The following is a 19792-nucleotide window of genomic DNA, read 5'->3' as shown; positions in this document are numbered from 1 at the left end:
TTTACCAGGAAAAAATAATACTGCTTCAGCTTCAATTTTCTCTGTGCCTGCCTCTATGAGTATGAATCATTACAACTCAAAGCAAGTTAAGAGACTGCATTACAGAGCCAGAAGAGCTCCTGGCTCTTATAAGGATCATCTTTATATAGACCACTTCAGGACGATCAAAAACTTTCAAGAGTGAATCTTTCAGTAAGTGAATCTGTAGAAAAAGATGAAGTTTGAATGAAAGTAAATATAGTACAATTACAAAAGCACTAACCTAGAGTTCAGAACTTTGGCCAGAAGTAGTTCTCTGACGTTCAGTTTCTTCAGAAGTATCTATCAGTGTAGGTCTGCCCTGAGCTAATCACTGTGGATCCCTAAACTGAGCAGGTAGACACCATTTTCTACTTCTTAGAAATTCAGAGACTACTAGGGAGGCACATACTATACTATTAATTATAAAAAAAAATATGTTATTGATGAGTTCAAACTTCAGTTTTCTTATTTATTAAATCATGATATTGGAGTAAATGATCGTCAAAGCCCCCTTCACTCTTCTTACCTATCACTGTTTCAAAAAGTCATAGATATAGAAAGTGATACAATGCCAATGAAGAGAGAAGAGAGAAGAAATGTCAGAGCATGCAAATTAAACATTATTAATTACATATTAATGCAAAAAAGGGGATAAGCAGATCTTGAAGAATAAGTGCAATTTTGACACAAATAAAAGTAATTTAGAAGCTTTTAGACAGAAAGAACCAAAGAAGCAAAGACTTCTGAATTCATCTTTACCACATCACAACAGCTTCCATGTACTGCCTTCTGTGCAACAAGCAATTTATATTATCACCCTGGTTTTAGATAAAGCAGGTGAGGCTTATAGAGACAGCCCCCACACCTATAAAATAATATGGCCACATCTGTTCTCTGCTTATGTGCCTTATTGCCTTCCATTACACAACACCGGGCATAGGGCCCCAGTGGGGGATAGATATAGGGCAGTGGTAAATGGGCATGACCTGGAAAGACAGGGGGCCAGGACCTGGTGGGGGGGCTGACATGGTTTATGCTGGTACCCTGGAAAGAGATTTCGAAGTTCCTTAATGTCCTGCAGAGGAATTTAAACTTTATTTATTATACAAGTCTTCCTCCCTCCCTCCCTCCCTCCCTTCCTTCCTTCCTTTTTTTTCCAAAATATGCACTGGCTTTGAATAGGGACTTAGGGAGAAGAGCAAGAGTTTTAGGAGGTGAAAGACAGCCAGAGGTTTAAATGAGGGCCAATGTGAGATATTGTGAACCTGAGTAAAAATCTAACTCAGATATATGGGACAATTTTTTAAAGAACCCAATTACTTTAAAATAAACCCAGAGTTGATTTTGAAATATCCATAGAAATCATATAATACATCTATTATTTTTAAATGTGCCATTAAACAGCCAGAAAATAATAACAACATTGGACACTACCTTTACTCACATATTTTTTTTCATTTGAAAAGACTTATTGAGTTACAACTACACTCTAATTAATGAGTCAAACTCTAAAACAGAAAAATTATAGAATCTTATAATCACAGAACATTACTGTTTGGCCAAGAACTATGTCTAGGAGCAAAAAGATAAAATAAATTTACCGGGGTCAAAAAGCAGGCTAGACAGAAATCTGGGAATGAATGGAATTCTTAGCAACCAAAGCAAGGTCTCTTAATAAATAATGTTATTAATAAATTCTAATAATTGCCTAACAGTTTAGAGAAAATGGGAAGAGAAAACAAACATTTTCTGAAAGCCCACAATAAAAAATTCAGCTAGATACTTTGGGTTCTCATTTACTTTTCACAAAGAGTTTATTCTCTGGCCCTATGATCCCATAAGACAGAGGAAAAACTTAAGTCTCTGAAAAGATTGATTTAATGAAGGTATCAAGGTTCCAGCCTTGACTTGTAAGTGACTCCGTGACTTTGAAAACAATCTCTTGATCTTTATGCACTCGTGTCCTTCTGTATAAAATAAAGGAAATGGGGCCGAGTTGACAGGACAAATTGCCTCATTAAATGAAAAGATTCATGGCGTGTGAACACGTGGACAAGCATATGTGTGCCTGGTGGGACTTGATGGGTGACACTGAAAGTCTCCAGGTCTGTGATTCTCTGCCCAAAGCTGTAAGAATAGGAAGGAACTTGGTGCTGATGAGTGTGGGGAGAAGGCCCAGCTGGGAAGCTTGGCTCCCATGGGGGTTTGAATGAAACTGGAAAGTGTGGGAGCTACTGAGCTGGGAGAGGGCAGTGGGGTTGGTCAGGAAGGAGCAGGCTTGGCTGGGAGAGGCAGTGATGTGACATGGGTGAACAGAGTGAGGAAGCTGGTGTCACTGACTGCTAAGGCGCCATGTCAAATTTTCACTGAGTATAAGACGAACACAGACCAGTATAAGTTATGTGTGTGAGATTTATCTTGTCATAGCAACTGAGGCTGCAAAAGTTAAAGGGGCTGACACAACAGATCGTGTGCAAAGCAAGGAAGGATTGACATTAACTCAGAAGTGAAAGTGCTTTAACCAGAGTGTTCATCGTTTGGGAGATTTTCCTTCCAGACCTCTCAAAAAAGCAAAAACAAAAATCCAAAACCCAAAAAAACCCACAACAATCCCCAATTCTGTCATAATTAATGCAAAGACCATATAGCACATCAGATAATGCACCAGGTAATGTGGCTCTGACATTGTAACAAATTTTTAGTTCCCTGAATTTTATGCTGATGGTTTTGACTAGCTCCTGCTTATTCAATGTCATTTGCTAAACTTCTTTGTTCAATTACATGAAGTAATATAGCCTCATATTTATTTTACATGACTTTAACTTTAGAAGAAAACATTTATTTTCAACTTCCGATTATTTTAATATGTTATCATATTAATTTTGTATGCTTTTCCCTGGCATATCTTAAACCTTATTCTAATTTATTAGCTGGTACTATTCCCCTTATTTAATGAGAGTGTGGTAGATATGACAAAAGGGCACAAGGCACGCTATTTCAGAAAATGCTAACTAAAAAAAAACTGCTGGACACCTGGGTGGGTCAGTCAGTTGAGAGTCTGACTTCGGCTCAGGTCATGATCTCTCAGTTTGTGAGTCTGAGCCCCATGTCAGACTCTGTGCTGACAGCTCAGAGCCTGGAGCTGCTTTGGATTCTGTGTCTTCCTCTCTCTCTCCCTCCCCTGCTCATGCTCTCTCTCTCTTTCAAACATAAATAAACATTAAAAATTTTTTAAAAGAATTGCCAAATAAAAATAATGTTTTTTTTCAGATAAACAATGAAAACAGCATGAACTGCCAGATCTAGTGATACTAAAAATGACTCATTGTGTACCTAAAATTCAAATTTAATTGAGCACCCCGTATTTTTATTTGCTAAACCTGGCAGCTCTCTATCTCTAAAGCCTATATTTTATAATGAAACTATCTAAATGAAGGTCTATCTTGCCTATACCCAACAACCATCCACCAACTCTGAGAAGACCTAGTCTGAAGGCCACAGTACTTTCAAAGTTATCAGTAAGATAATCTGCATTTTAAAACAGGAAGTTCACTATCTCAGCTCCTGAAATCTCTGACACCACCATAAAAGGGATAATGGGTACTTAGTGCCAAGTAGGTGAAGATGGTATTTCTTGGAGGGTATTTCTTTAGGCCCTCATCCAGGTCCCAGGAATGTGATGTGAACTTTCTGTAGATTTGTGGGACAGGATGAGAACCCCGGCTAATGTGTCATCAGGCCCTAGATGCATTATACCATTGATGCTTATGTTGTTTCCTCTCTGGAAGAAACCTGCTTTGAGAAACTACTCAATACCCTGACAAAGAATGTATTCAGCCTGAAGAAAAGAGGGAAAGAGAATCAAGTTCAAAACCTCACAAATTTTTGAACCCAGTTCAGATACCTCCTATCTAGAAGATCATCTCTGAGAACCGTCTTCCCAGATCTCCAGCCTCCCGAATAAAGCAACTTTTCCTTTCCCACCAAAAAATTAAAAAATAAAAAAACTATTATCCAAAAAGACAGTAAGTTACAATAAAATTACTCAATATGCTTTCACTAGATTAACATGGCAGACTCAATTTAGTTTCTACAGATTAAAAAAGAAAACTAACTTAATCATGAAACAGATCCACCCAACTTTCTGTGAGAAATGTTTAAAGTAATCAATTTTATCACACAGGCATAGTGTGTATTCACTAGCTCAGTTGAAATGATTGGCTTTATAAGAAAGGAATGTGTTAGGGTGAAATTACAAGGTGAACTTAGTTTCCAGTGGCATCATCTGACCAATATGATGACCAAGTGGCCAACAATGAACATTTTAATTATACTATGGTTAATACCTTCCAGTATCGTATGAACTAAAGTCTACATTTCTGTAGCTAGAATTCATTCATTTATCTAGTAAGTATAATGTTCTTACTTTTGGCATTTGGCTAGATATTAAAAAAAGTAATTTATATGTAGTAATGGAAAGAGACATTATGCAGAGAATTAAGCAATAAAAATATAAGCTAGGATCTACCTACACAAAAGAGAGAAGGGAAGAAAAAGGAGAGAGAGACAGAGAGATATTCACAGCAAGAGAGAGAGAAGGACAAAGGTACTAAAGAGATTGAGAGGAGACAGAGAGTCACAGCAATAGAGACAAAGACAGAGGTACTGAAGAGATTTAGAGAGAGGGAGAGAGGGAGAAAGAGAGAGAAATCCTCTTTTTGTGAAGGAACAGGTTAAGAATACTTTGCTATTTCTCCTTCCCTGGGGGTCTATTTATACAATTTCCTGTAGATAAATTTAAATTAGTTAATTTTATATTAAATATATATATTAATTTTAAATTAATTATATATTTTATGTTTAGTTTTATATTTTTAAATGGGTTAGTTTCATATTTATATTAAAAAGCTGAGGCTGGGGTGCCTGGGTGGCTCAGTCGGTTAAAAGTCCTGCTTCGGCTCAGGTCATGATCTCATGGTTCATGGGTTTGAGCCCCGCGTCGGGCTCTGTGCTGACTGCCAGCTCGGAGCCTGGAGCCTGTTTCGGATTCTGTGTCTCCCTCTCTCTCTGACCCTCTCCTGCTCTTTCTCTCTCTCTCTTTCTCTCTCAGAAATAAATAAAAAACATTAAAAAAAAACACAAAAAAACTGATTTTTTTTAAGATTATATATTTTACTTTTCTCAACATTTTGCACTGGAGAATTGCAACAAGGAAGGATTGTTACTCCTATTTACATGTGGGAAAACAAAGGCTCTTAAGCAAAGTATCACTTCACTTTATTTGTATATACACAGTAGTGATAAATTGCTGATGTTTACAAAAATATGAATCATACAAATAAGAAATGAATTAACTTCAGACATATGTAGAGGAACTGTAATTTCAGAAGGAAAAGGTGAGACTTCTTGACTACCATGACCTGACAATGAGAATATTTGAAATGTGACATATTCAAAATAAATCTCGGCAGCAAAGCCAAGTGATCAGGAATCCAGGGAGAGGTCTTAGAGAAAATAACCACCTCTCCGTGTTTCCTGTGGTTGGCTCTGCCCATGTAAATTCCACAGCTCTGGACTTGTGGGACTTTTAATAAATAAACAATACACTGTGCCTTTTCAGAAGGCAATAATGGTCATAATAATTATATTCTTTCCACTCCTATTATTGGCTAGGTCCCATGCTTGCTAAATGTCATACACATATAATCTTTAAATCTTCACAAAAATCTTGCAGTACTGGTATCATAATTTTCACTTTACAGATGAAGATTACAAAGCACTGATGAAAAGCTCAGCTTTTGTAGTAGTTGTTGATTCATGACTCATTATAAATTCAGGTGTGTCTGACTCCAGGGACGGAGTTCAATTCCTTTGTGGCTGGGGAGTGGGAAACAGTCAATGGCTGTGCTGTAAGTTTAACATGCAATGAAAGACCAAGCTATTTCAGAGCAGGGGTGACCTTTCCAAGGCCTCTGAAATCTGACCACATAATGGGTGCCTATTGGAAAGGGTGCCTATGCAGATGGAAAATCTGAATAATGCTGAGAACTTTTTCAAACTACAAGCACCTCCTGCCCTCCATTCCTTTCCTCCTGCAAGTCCTCAAATGATAAATTTAAGAACTACTGTTAAGAGGTCTTAAAACTCAGAGAACATTGGGGAATAATAAGCAAGTATCTAGCTAATATTTTCAGCAGAGTGGGAAGGAAATAGGAGGTCTTCTTAAATCCCTAGATTATATAAGGGATGATGTTAGATACTTCCCAAAAATTATTCAAGTAATACATAAGGTTTATCATACTTCTATTTTTTAAAGTTTATTTATTTTGAGAGAGAGAGAAAGAGAGAGAGCGAGACTGTAAGTGGAGGAGGGGCAGTGGGAGAGAGAGAGAGAAAGAGAGAGAGAGACAGAGAGAGACAGAGAGAGAGAGAGAGAGAAAGAGAGAGAACGCACTGTCAGCCCAGAGCCCCATGCAGGGCTCAAACCCAGGAACCTTGAGATCATGACCTGAGCTAAAACCGATGTGAAGCTAAGTTGGACACTTAACCGATCGATATACCCAGGTGCCCTCATCATAGTCCAATTTTTGAAATACTTAAAAAACAGAAATAATTGTTTATGTAATAGACAGAGAGATGCTGTTCAATGTTTCTCTTAATCCTTAAATAAACATTTTACCACACTGAGCTGATAAATTTCCATTAGAAGTAAATATACTTGCTGTTTTTAGGTAGGTCTGGCAACCCTAAAACATGAACCCTATTTAATTTTTAAAAAACCAAACAGAAAACAGCCTATTGAACTTTTGTTGTGTGGATCTCTAAATTGAAAGAAACACTGGTCCAGAAGATCTCTGGAAGCACAAAAAGGGCTGGCCAGCTCAACAAGTGAGGCTGTGCTTTCATTTTAGACGAAGTGGGGCAAATCTCACTTTCAAATTTTACTGTGGTTACCTACTGCTTTCAAACTGCTGCGTCTGTCCTGGGAGGCATTGTAAGAAAGTAGTTGAAATCAACTCTTTTGGTGTAAGACAAATTTCAGCCCCAGGATTTACCATTTATAAGGTTATAGGAAATTATATAAACCCCTGACTGGTTTCTCACTTTTAAACTTTTTTTTTTAATGTTTATTTATTTTTGAGACAAAGAGAGAGCTTGAGGCAGGGAGGGACACAGAGAGGCAGACACAGAATCCGAAGCAGGCTCCAGGCTCTGATCTGTCAGCACAGAGCCAGACGTGGGGCTCGAACCCACGAACCTGTGAGATCATGACCTGAGCCAAAGTCAGATGGTTAACTGAGTGAGCCACCCAGGCGCCCCATGGTTTTCTCACTTTTAAAGAGGAGTAACACGAGGGGCACCTGGGTGGCTCAGTCGATTGAGCACCCAAATCTTGGTTTCAGCCCAGCCTCAAATCAGGCTCTACACTGACTGAGCTGAACCTGCTTAGGATTCTCTATCTCTGGTGTCTCTCTGCCTCTCTTCTGCTCTCTCTCTGTCTCAAAATAAGTAAAAAATGGACATTTAAAAAGAGAACAGGACTAATACTATTATTATAGTCCATCCTATCCAATGTTTTTGGACCAGTAGTTAATGGATTAAACAAAAATACTAGTCAGAAAGGGAAACACACTAAAATATAAATACCTTAATTTTTCTTAAAACACTTAAAATTCAATTTTCTAATTTTCCCCATATTTTCATGCCATTTTGTTGAGTATAGACTTGGTGACAGTCTTTTTGTGTTTCATAAATTATACCATGTTAATGGACCCAGTCATTAATAAGCAAGAACATTTGCAAGTGCACTGATATAATAAACAGAGATGATCTAATCTATACCTTATCATTTTTCTAATAATTTACAATTGAATATTTACATTTAATATGACAGTGATTTTAGCTATCTAATTTTATTGAATCCTTCCAAAGAATTACACTATTCTCTTTCTTTTCTTACCTATGTTCCAAGGTTTGGCCAATTAGTTAAATTATACATATAATATTAATTAAAATACATATAAATTACATATTGTGCAACATTTAATTAGAATTTTACATATTTAATGACACATATAAACTATACCATTTGAAATATATATGTGGATGAATGAATATAAAGATTTACAATCTTTGTAAGAAAAAGACTTTCAGCTCTATGAGTTCACTACTTAATTAATTTCAGGCACCTCAAAAAACATTAAAGAGCAACCTAATGAAGTTATTCTTAACTTCTTTAGGAAATCATGGACTACTATGATAATCTGAGAAGAGCTGGGACTTCTTCCTCAGAAAAATAAACACTTGCATACCTTTAAAGTATTATACATTTTTTTCAAAGACCTCAGAAACTTCGTTAAGTTCATCCTATGTTTCCGATGGATCCATGATCCTAAATTAAGAACACAGTTTTCTTTTTGCTTTGCCACTGCGGTAAGTAATCCCGTTTGCTTTCTAATTAGGTTTGTGTTGATTAAATGCTTCAGAAAGAGTTGCAGACCTCTGTAGTGTCAAATGTGTTGGCGGTCTTTGTTGCATAAATCTTTAAAATTCCATCAAATTAAATCTATACTCAAATAGGAACAAAATAAATGACAAATACAAAAAACAATAAAAAAAACAAAAAACAGTAAAACAAAACAAAAATGATGTCCAAATCAATTTGAGTTTCCCAAGCTATTCTTCCCCCAAATCTTAATTCAGCTACAGAGGAAATACTCTTAACCACTTACCACTTCACAGATTATCTGACATTTTCAACAGATGCTCCAGCATGCTAAATGCAAGTGTGATCCTTTCTAGAACTGCACTGTCCAATACATTAGTTCCTAGCCACATGTAGCTATTTAAGCTCTAATTAACCAAAATGAAACAAACTTAAATTCACTTCTTCAGTCACACTAGACACACATCAAATGCACAAGAGCCACATGTGGCTAATGGCTACTGTTTCGGACAGTGTAGAGAACATTTCCATCACCTCAGAAAGTTCTAGAACACTCAAGTATTTCTGCTCCCATCAAGTGATTTGCATGTCTGCCAGAAATCTGTTATGTTTGTTCCCAAATCAGTTTATGCCAGTTAGGTTAATATGAAATTGAATAATTTAGTTAAATATTATATAAACCAATTTAAATATGAGTGAGAAAAGAATAAACGGTTTTCTAAACCTTAACATTTTGGAAAGACTTTAAAATTCAACCACATTAAAAAAATCCTAGAGAGTTTGATATAGGTAAGACAATGTTGAAAGTTTAGGAAATTAGAAACAATCACAAAGAAAGAAGTATTCTGCTGTCAGACTTCCTTGCATTAGATTTGTACTTAAAGACAGCTGCGAAATAACTGAAGTTAGAAATCATAGATGATGCATTAAGGGATTCCCAAAAAAAAAAAAAAATGGATGGCTAAGATCTATAATCAGCAACTAAACTCAAAAATAGTTCTTGGCTTGCATAAAAATACTAGAAAGTATATAATCAGGTTTTCAAATTTAAACAAAATGTGTATTGGATGTATGTGTTAATTTTTAAGAACCATTTCTCGGGGCGCCTGGGTAGTTCAGTCGGTTGAGTGTCTGACTTCGGCTCAGGTCATGATTTCATGGTTCGTGGGTTCAAGCCCTGCGTCGGGCTCTGTGCTGACAGCTTAGAGCCTGGAGCCTGTTTCAGATTCTGTGTCCCTCTCTCGCTCTGCTCTTTCCCTGCTCATTCTCTGTCTCTCTCACTCTCTCAAGGATAAATAAACATTAAAAATTTAAAAAAAAGAACCATTTCTCAAAAATCTTTGTGGTATCAACTGCTGATCCCAATTGTATTTAATACAAAGGTTTCTACTACACATAGCAACACTGCAAACATGAGTCTTCTTCATTACTACAAACTCAGTGTTTTCATAATTGGTTGTGTCATTTCTATTTGCCACATTTAAGTTCACTGGATTAAATTATATTGAAAAATTTATGGACAGGAACCTGATCTAATTCCAGATGTATGCATAACTGGTCTTTTAATTATCACACAATAAAATATAATTAACAACACTACCAGTTACTTTATTCTTGAGCTCTACTCAGTTGCCTTACTCTAAGACATCATATGGAGATGAGAACCCTTGAACTTTAATTGTGTTCCCTCTATTTAACCTTTTTATTTTTTTCTGACTTCAAAATGCTATCAATCCATCTATTTCTGGCATCAATTACTTGAGAAATTAGAAGTATAAGGATTTCATTGCTTTGCACATTGAGATTCAGAGGCAAACGGAAATCTGAAACTCCGTAGTAATACTGGGACAACTATAGTCAATACTACTACATTTCTTTCGTTAAAATAGCATCAAACTAATATTGCAATTGGTAACTGTTGCCTATCAGAAAATATGTTCATTAGTCAATTAAATTCCGGGAAATGTTTAGACTGCCATGGATCAGACATTTCTATTTGAAATAACAGCATCGGCATAGAATTACTTGAAATTATCATAGATACTCCCAATTATCTAGGTCAACTGTAAGAAAAGACACTGTTAGGTTCATTAAAGGAGGAGATTTATTACATTTTGTTTTACTGTGTGATATCTTCATGTAGGGATGGAAAACTGGCTGCCCTTGGGAGCCAAATTTAGATTGACTGATGAAGTCATTTTGAAATATCTTGAAAGTGAATATATCTTCTTTGGTCTACCACAGTCCCTATTACTTTCTCTTGTCTTCAAGTCTGGCTTACTATATTGCCTAGATCCCAAAGCTATTTAGGTTCATGATCCCTGGTAAAAGTGTTTTTCATAATGCTATCTTATATATCTTAGGGAGGATACAAGCAATTGAGCTCTGAAGTTGAACTCAGTTATGGCTACCATTTCATATTAACTTTTATTCTTCCAAGCAACATAATGGCAACAGGTAAACCAATTCAGAGTTTCTTTCCTTTTTACTTAGAATATATCACTAACGGCTAGGCCATACTCTTCTCCTCTAGAGAAGGTTCTGGAAGGAGAGGAAATACCATAGTGGACTATGGTAGACAAATTTTTCTCTATGCCTGCATAGTAAGAGTGCATTTTTACTTGAAAAGAAATAATAAAATGGATACAGAGTTCATTTTAAGTGATATTAATTATATCTATCATATTTGAATCTACAAATAAATTATTATTCTTTGTACTCTTTTAAAAATAAAACCTTATCATCTTGTTTCAATCAATTAACTAAAATTTGTTTAATGATACTACCTAAAAATATATTAAGAGCAAACATAAAATACATCTTCTTGCATAGATCATTGACCTAGATAGAAATTTAGGCTGTGTCCATTACTAGTAGATTGGTTCTGACAAAATCATTAAACATTATAGGCCTCATTTTGGTTATCTGGAAAATGGGTTATTGATTTCTAAGGTTCTTACCATTTATAAATATAGATTTTATTTTTAATTTCAATTAAGTACTATTTAAGTTCTTACTAAGTAAATGTAATGCATGAACTATACAGTTTACAAACTAAGTTTACTGTATACTACCTAAACCTATAAAATGTAATGGGCAAAACGAGGTTAAATATGATTAGGGTCAAGGAAGAGTTCCAGGAGTTCAGAGTGAAGAGAAACAGAATAGGATTTAAGAGGGATCAGAGACAAGAGAGACATGGGTAGTTTATTTCACTCACACATTCCACATAGAGTAGAAAGAAGTCATAAGTGACGACACACACAAGACAATGCCAACTTAAAAATAAAAAACTACCCTCCAAAGTTAAATATATCGTTACTCTCAAATTCTAAACTTTAAAATCTTGAAGAAGTATACTTAAATATAGAATTGTCCTACTGTATCATATAATGTTTTTGTTTCATTTAATAATGTTTTGTTAATTCACCAAAGAATTCATCCTGTATGCAGAGCACTAAAGTAAGGAGTTGTGAGTTTGGTAAAGACATATATTTCTGTACACAAGGGGCTTATATTTATTATAAATAATAGAAAGTAGCTAGTTTCATAAATCAGCTTCAAATAGTATATCACAGGCTTATCTGAACCTCATAGACTGTGTTTAAAAAAAACTTTGGGGCACCTGGGTGGCTTAGTTGGTTAAGTGTCCGACTTTGGCTCAGGTCATGATCTCACGGTTTGTGGGTTCGAGCCCCACCTTGGGCTCTGTGATAACAGCTAGCTCAGAGCCTGGAGCCTGCTTCAGATTCTGTATCTCCCTCTCTCTCTGACCCTCCCCTGGTCATGCTGTCTTTCTCTTACTCTCAGAAATAAATAACACATTAAAAAAAGTAAAAAAAAAAACAAACCCTCCTTGTCCCATAATGATATATTCTGAAGAGTCTAGAAATATCTCAGTTAACACAGGACTTTACTGCTGAAACATTTTACTTTAAGGTGTGTATAGGTTCTCACCATTGCCTGTAGATAATCTAAAGTTCAACCCAATTCAACAATTAAAAACAAAAGGAATATACAGTGCCAGTAAGTCACAGTCTCCTTGGGCACCTGGACTTAGTATTATTAGAAGTTAGAAAAAACTGTGGGAAAAAAGTTTCAATGGCTATGAGGATTCAAAATTGAGAAAGTCCTTAGAGAAATAGTAGAAGGTTTGGGGATGAAGAAGTGATATCCATGAATCCTGAAGAACATGATATTAGCAGGTAGCAGGTTTGTATGGAAGTAGTAGTGGATGGAGGCACTTAGTAAGCAAGAGATGAATGCTCTTTTGGTTGCTCTTTGGTAAGTCAGATCCTTCACCTCATGGTCTTTCATAGGCGTTCCTTACAGGTCTTTTAGGGAGCTATCATGGGTACAGTCAAGATCAGTGACTTTAAGAATTATTCCTATATTCTGTGGAAGAGAAGCTAGGCATGGGTACAAAGTAATAGTAAGGGTAGCAGAATCTTGTATCATCGTTTGGGGAATCAGGGAATCACCTATGCTCATGAGTCAGCATTTGATAATAGGGAACAAGAGAAACAGAATAATTATTTACAGAAAGTGACTCATTTATTCTAATAGCATAGTTCATGGACTCCTGGATTGTTTTCAAGAAGGCTCAGTTTAACTGCCAAGTAATTTATCTGATTCCCTCATAGTTCATTGAACTAATAATAACAAGCAATATAAGAGTATTAGCATGAACTAGTATTATGAACTAAATTAGACTTTTCTAGTATGGTCCAATTGATTGATTTGCAGTTGGTTTTCCTTTCCCTTTCTCTCTCCCTCCCTGATTCCATGCCTACAGTTCCAACTCCTTACTGCCTCATTCCACAAGCATCTAAAGGATATTAACTCATGTCAACATAAATATATATATGCAAGTCTCAAAATATCAAGAGCGATAGTGATTAAGTGCAATTTCCTGATATTTAATTGCTTCCTTAATCTTCATACTTTTGTTCCTAAATATGGAAATCTTGCTACAGAGTAAAACTTGACCACTTAAAATTCTTGTAAGAATTATTCAATCTACAAGGTTGTTCCCTCACTGAATGCTAACTCTCTAAATGTACAATATTTTCCTAATGGTTTTTTGGACATAATTTAACTATTCCTAGATATTGATACCATTGGTGGTCTTGGTTTCTTTGAAATAATCTTATCAATCTGTGTATTTGTCATCTGTTGTTTTTTCATAAAACTATCGTAAACTAGATAACCCCCTTTGTTGGAAGAGCAAATTCATAATTAATCACTAGTGAAATCACCCTTCATGTAGTATTCTCACCCTACAGAAGAGTGTTTATTTTCTTCATTGATGCTAATTATATCTCCTGCCTTTCAGAATTATTTGATCATAGCTATGTCTTTGTAATTTTTAAGCCATTCTCCCATATTACCAGTGCACTTTAGATAAGGTATATAAGAGACCACAATTCTATGCATTTGCCATGGTATTTTCCTAAGATTATCACTGTACACCACAGTTGACTTCTGGGATAAACTTAACTCTATTGCAACACATGGAAACAGGCATTTCTGGGCAATAGTATTCTATTTGGCCCATCAGTGATGTTGACTTGGTCTTCAAATCTCTACACAAGAGTATTGGGATACACACACATACACACATGCATAGACAAGCACCAAAGAGCAAAGAACTCCAGGCTCTCAAGGGCTACACTATTTACAAAGATGTAATTATCTACCACTCCATTGTCTCTTTCTTTCACCTTTGTGTAGAACTGCTACCATTAGGCACAACATTATTTCTCTTTGCTAGGAAACTTTCCTTTTCATCTCTTCACATTCCTCTGTCTCTCACTCTCTTGTCTATGTCTCTTGCCTCTTGTCCATTATCTTTTGATTGGTCCTTACAAAGACTCTTTCTTCTTAGCGACTACTAGTCTTAATTTATTATTTATTTATTTATTTATTTATTTATTTATTTATTTATTTTAGAGACAGAGAGGATTAGAGTGTGAGTGGGGGGGAGGGGCAAAGGCAGAGGGAGAGACTCTTAAGACACCATGCTAAGTGGGGCTCAATCCCATGACCATGGGATCATGACCCAACCTGAAATCAAGAGTCAGATGCTCAACCTACTGAATCATCCAGGTTCCCTGAGAATACTAGTCATTAACCTCTGCATACTAATCAAATAAATTTGCTTGAAATTATTGGTACTCAGCTTTCTAAGGCTTATGTATTCTTCCTTTGGTGATTCAAAAGTTCCTTCTTCACCACTGTGGGTAAATTCTAGATTCTGAGATATTCTGGATGCCAGAGTGTTCTATAGAAAGCTTATCACCACATAGTCAGTATCTAAGGGTTTTTAACATATTTGTATCTAAAAATCTTTTCTAAGGTATTTAATGTTCATATGTATTCATACATAGAGTTTAAAGTTACATATCTATATCTAATTCTGTGACTGAAATATGATCTATATAAATTAGTTTCTCTATATAAGTTACACTAGTCACTGCCCCTAAAATTTATGACAATTTAATGGACTGCAAAGACACCCATTTGCTTCGTACAGACAGAATATTACAGGTGCCTTCCCTTCAAACAAAACTGTGATCTAATCCTCAATTATATTTCATATACTTATTGATTTCTTGACATATTTCTAATTTAGTTGTTTTTGGCTTATTCAACAGTTGTAGCTGTACAAAAATAAAAATTAGAATACAAGGGAAGTATACAAAATAACAAAAAGCTGATTTATGAAATTGATGCTGAAAGAAAAACCATTCATCTAAAAATCAAAGAATTTAAAAATTCATAAGAAATACACATAATCTAAATTTAGGGTTAAAAACTATACTGAACTTATTAATAAAAATGAATTTGCTCTATTTTTATACTAGAGCCAAAGCAATTCTAAATTTTAAATTTATGTCTAGGATGAATGGACACACTCAACACACTAAAACTAAAAAGCAAGTATATTACTGATGCAGAGCAGTGTGGGAACTAAATTTAGGCAAAATTTTGGACCAACAAACAATACTCAAAGTTATGACTATTGTTGTAATTCATCCAAATATTCAATAGAAACTCATCACAGGGTGAGGTGTTATACTCCATTCATTCATTCCATAAATATTTAGATCTTATGTGTAAAGTACTGTAGGTGATACAATGAAAAATAAGGCATGGACTTTGCCCTCAAGGGGCTTACAGTCTAGTATATATATTAGAAAAAAATAAACAAGCACATAGATAATCATACTATAAGGAAGAAAGTGATGTGTCATAAGAAAGACTCAGACAACGTGATATTAAATCATTGACACTGGCAGAGTTTTGTTTTGTTTTGTTTTACTGTAGTGTCTATGTAGCCAATAGAATAGAAATAAAAACGAATGATCACTTTGTAAAATTAAGAGCCAAATTTTGTGAATCTGTGACTGAACAGTTGTAATATCAATGTGGTTTAAGTCACTGCTCACCAGTTCCTAAAAATGTTCGCTCATAAAATAACAACCTATTAGAAATGCCATCTTGCCCATTTTTATAAGAAGATTCAAATGGTATAATCTAGTATTTAGAAGTCAAAAGATCATTTTAATGTAATAAAGCCTCAAATTAATTATCCAAAATACTCATGACACATTACCTTCTTGCACAGAAATTGGCTTGATCAGATTAAAGTGGTGAAGGATTCCTCGACGGCTCAAGTGTGCTCCAAGGAAAGCTAGAAGGTTGTACAGTTAACTCCCAGGGTGTAACTCTAAACCATACAACCTACTACCTCAACCCGGATGCACACAGCTTCCAATGTTGCTTCAAACTCCTTATCATATCTTCAGTCAGCTCCTCCAAATATGGCGGCCATACACCTAAGGGCTTGGCAAGGATGTAGATATAATACTCTAACATTTCACCAATAAATTTAATACGTGTCTGCTAGGACTATCCTAACCTCTTGGATTTCCAGCACAGGTCATATGAAATGTCTTCTGACATTTCTCCTGGTGTAGTTCTACTAGTAATTAATAATATTAAAAATCAATAGCATTCAACTTCATTTTTCAAGAGAAAACAGCTCAATAGTAATACATAAATCCCAATTATAGCCTTTAATTTTCTTACTGAAGTTGATGAGGTGTACTAACCACTATAATGTGAACTTAAGTTTCTGAACAGGATCTATTCAGATTTTGTCTCAAACATTGCTATAAAAAATTCAAGTTTCTTAAGTAATTTACTATATTTGGATTCAAATTTAAATGGCTATGTAATAAACCTTTCCTAGTCATCGACAATTGAAGGATGCCTCTAAAGACAGATGAGGGTTAATATATACATGAAAAACAAAGAAAAATATAAATTCTTCAGAATTAATCAACTAAAATTTAACAGGAGTTTGACCGAAATGTATTTAACGGCATTTGTCTATTACACTCTGTTAGATTACCACACTGACACAGACCCATAGAAGCGAGCTTGTGCAGTCCACTTCACCACAAGATCGGATCTACGGGTTTATGCCAATGGGCAACATCTCACTTGGGCTCCCTATTAATGCAGAATTTGTTGTAAATATCTGATGAAATTAGATGAAAATAATAATATCAATCCTTTAGTATAAATATTTTAAGTGCTAAAATGCTCTGAGTATACATATTCCCATTAAAGGCCTTCATAAATATTCTCTACTAAATACAGGTTTATATACATGAGAATTTAAAGACTAGTATATTGAAATACTTTTTACAGATAACTTTTGTTTTGAAGTGAATATTTTGTATTTGGACTATTCTAATTAATAATGAGTTTTAAAAGAAAAAAGGATCTATACATGCATGTATGAATTATGTAATTGTGAGGCATGAATGTAGTATTACCAGCCTATAATTAAGACCAAATTAACTATTAAGCTAATTGTGTAAGAGTCAGACTGTGCTTGTTTTAACTCTTTTATAAAACCTCGGTTAGTGGTTTTAAGGAATGGGTAACACTATAACTTTCTCATAAAACAAGTAAGATCCTGTTGACTAGGCAGAGAATGCAGGAAGTTATTGAAAAGTATTAAATGTATACATATGTGTCTATAGAAGGAATAATGCTGAAATTATATTTGGATAAACTATTATCAGAAAACTAAAATTAATGACATACTAACAGCATTATTACTACTAGCAATGGTACTACTACTAAAATTTATACTCCTGATCTATTGCATAAACGAGAATATATCTTGCCTCTCCAAAACAATATATTTAAATTTATTTTTCAAAAAAATTATTGTTAAACATACTATATAGCTACATACAACTCTTACCTGGTCAACAAGTTGGGCAAAAATAAATAGTTATTAAAAAAATTTTTTAAACCACCAGACAATAAGCAAAGGCACAAAGAATAAACATAAAGCCAGCCACATTCACGTTTTTTAGGATTTTAAGCTCAACAGCAACAAAATTGTAAGTTGTACAATCATTAATCGTTTCACTCATATCCACAATATTTAGCATTTCTAAATAATATCATCATTGTGAAAAATAGTCATATTATTTAAAAATTACTTAGTGCTTTTGAATGTTTTGAAATAAATAAAATAAAATGTGTTTTTAAAACTTCATATAGATAATTTGGTCTACATAATTTTTTCCACTATTTGTTTTCTAATTATTGCCATACTTATTAAAAACTATAGTAAAAAATCAACAATCATGCATTCAATTATAGTAAAAACATCTCAACATACATTCAAAAGTTTAGATGTGAAATAAAAAGCAACATTTGTTTTGGGCTTTATCATAACTATAAGAATGTATATTTTGGTTTCATTATCTTATTAGATCATTTTTTGAAAAAAGCACAACTTTATTCCCTCCCCCAAGATTTCACTTCCTTTTATATACTATGCCAAATGAATACATATATATTTTCTTTTTCTAAATTACTTTCTGTTCAACCGTTCTATGAATGGATGTATAGATATATGAATGGATACATAGATACATAATCCAAAGGGACTCAAACTGTACACTGATCACAAACTCAGACAAAAATTTTTCACAAAGGTAGGCAACAGTATAAATTCTCAAGCCATCACTGAAAATTCCAACAGCTAGATCCATAGAGAATATGAAACGAATTCTTATAACTAAACACAGTCAAAATTGTTTTATTTTTCTTTAAAAACATTAAAATTAATTGCTCTTTTGCGTTTTGTTTTTACCTGAGATGATTTTCTCCTATGATCACTTTCTTCACTTCTCATATCCATTTTAAGTTTTTCCCTAAAACAACCACAAAAGGAGAAATATCAAACAACTGCTGTCTAGGAGAATCATCTGGCTGGATGGTAGGGATGAAGGTAGACGGTCGAGAACAAAACACAATGTCAAAATGGGCAAAACCTTTTAAAGTATTTTTTTTTAAGGCTTGGAAGACTCACAGAGCCCCACCCAAGGCTACTCATATGACATATAATGTGGTTTCATAGTTTGCATTTATGCGTTCATTTTGGTTGGTGTTGTTTTCACAGTAACAGTTTTGAAAGTGAAAGGAGGCATGGCTGTTAAAGAAGCGACTAGGTTTTGCACAATGAACTAGTGAAAGCTGAAAAGAGATTTGGATTTGGCATGGAGCTTAATAAGATAATTAAGAGTGTAGAGATTAATGGCTCCTAAAAATAACATTTAAAATAATGTTTTTCAACTAAAGGATCTTGAAACATGAAAACAGGTTTATAAATGTTAATTAAGCCTGTGAAAGTTGATGTTCCATTAGCTGAGGCAGCATAAAGGAGCAAGAGCTATTTTTTAAATAATTAGTGAACAATAACCGATAAACTTAATAAAACGTTTTATTTGAATGTTATCAGTATATAGGGTAATTGCAATTTCCCACAATTCTTCATGGAATAACAAAAAAGAAGATAGAATGCATCAGTTCTATATTTTCTCTTTGTTTACTCTACATATTTTCAATATGATAAAATATGGTTTTAAAAGCACAACAGTTTGCTTAAAGTTTATTGTTTTTGTGGAAAATATTATAGCACCGATTTTTAATATGCAAATTATAGTCTTCATTCATATACGCTGTATTTTTAAGAAGCACTTTCTTTTTCTAACAATTTTTAAACATGTTTAGAAACAGTTTTAATCAAAATTAAAATAGGTGGAATACATCTGCTAATCCTTTCCCATTGAACCAGGCAAAACTGGGTTTTGTTATGAAATGCTTAAATTGCTTAGCAATTTACTTCTACAAATAGACAAAATAATTAGAATGCAATGCATTTATCTACTGAGCCAATCATTGGTTTAAACTTAAAACAAGTTTGTATGTACTTTTTCCACTAAAATA

The sequence above is a fragment of the Hyaena hyaena genome, unplaced genomic scaffold (assembly GCF_003009895.1).
Source record: "Hyaena hyaena isolate Hyena2069 unplaced genomic scaffold, ASM300989v1 scaffold_272, whole genome shotgun sequence".
Classification (NCBI taxonomy): domain Eukaryota; kingdom Metazoa; phylum Chordata; class Mammalia; order Carnivora; family Hyaenidae; genus Hyaena; species Hyaena hyaena.
This window is presented reverse-complemented; position numbering follows the sequence as displayed.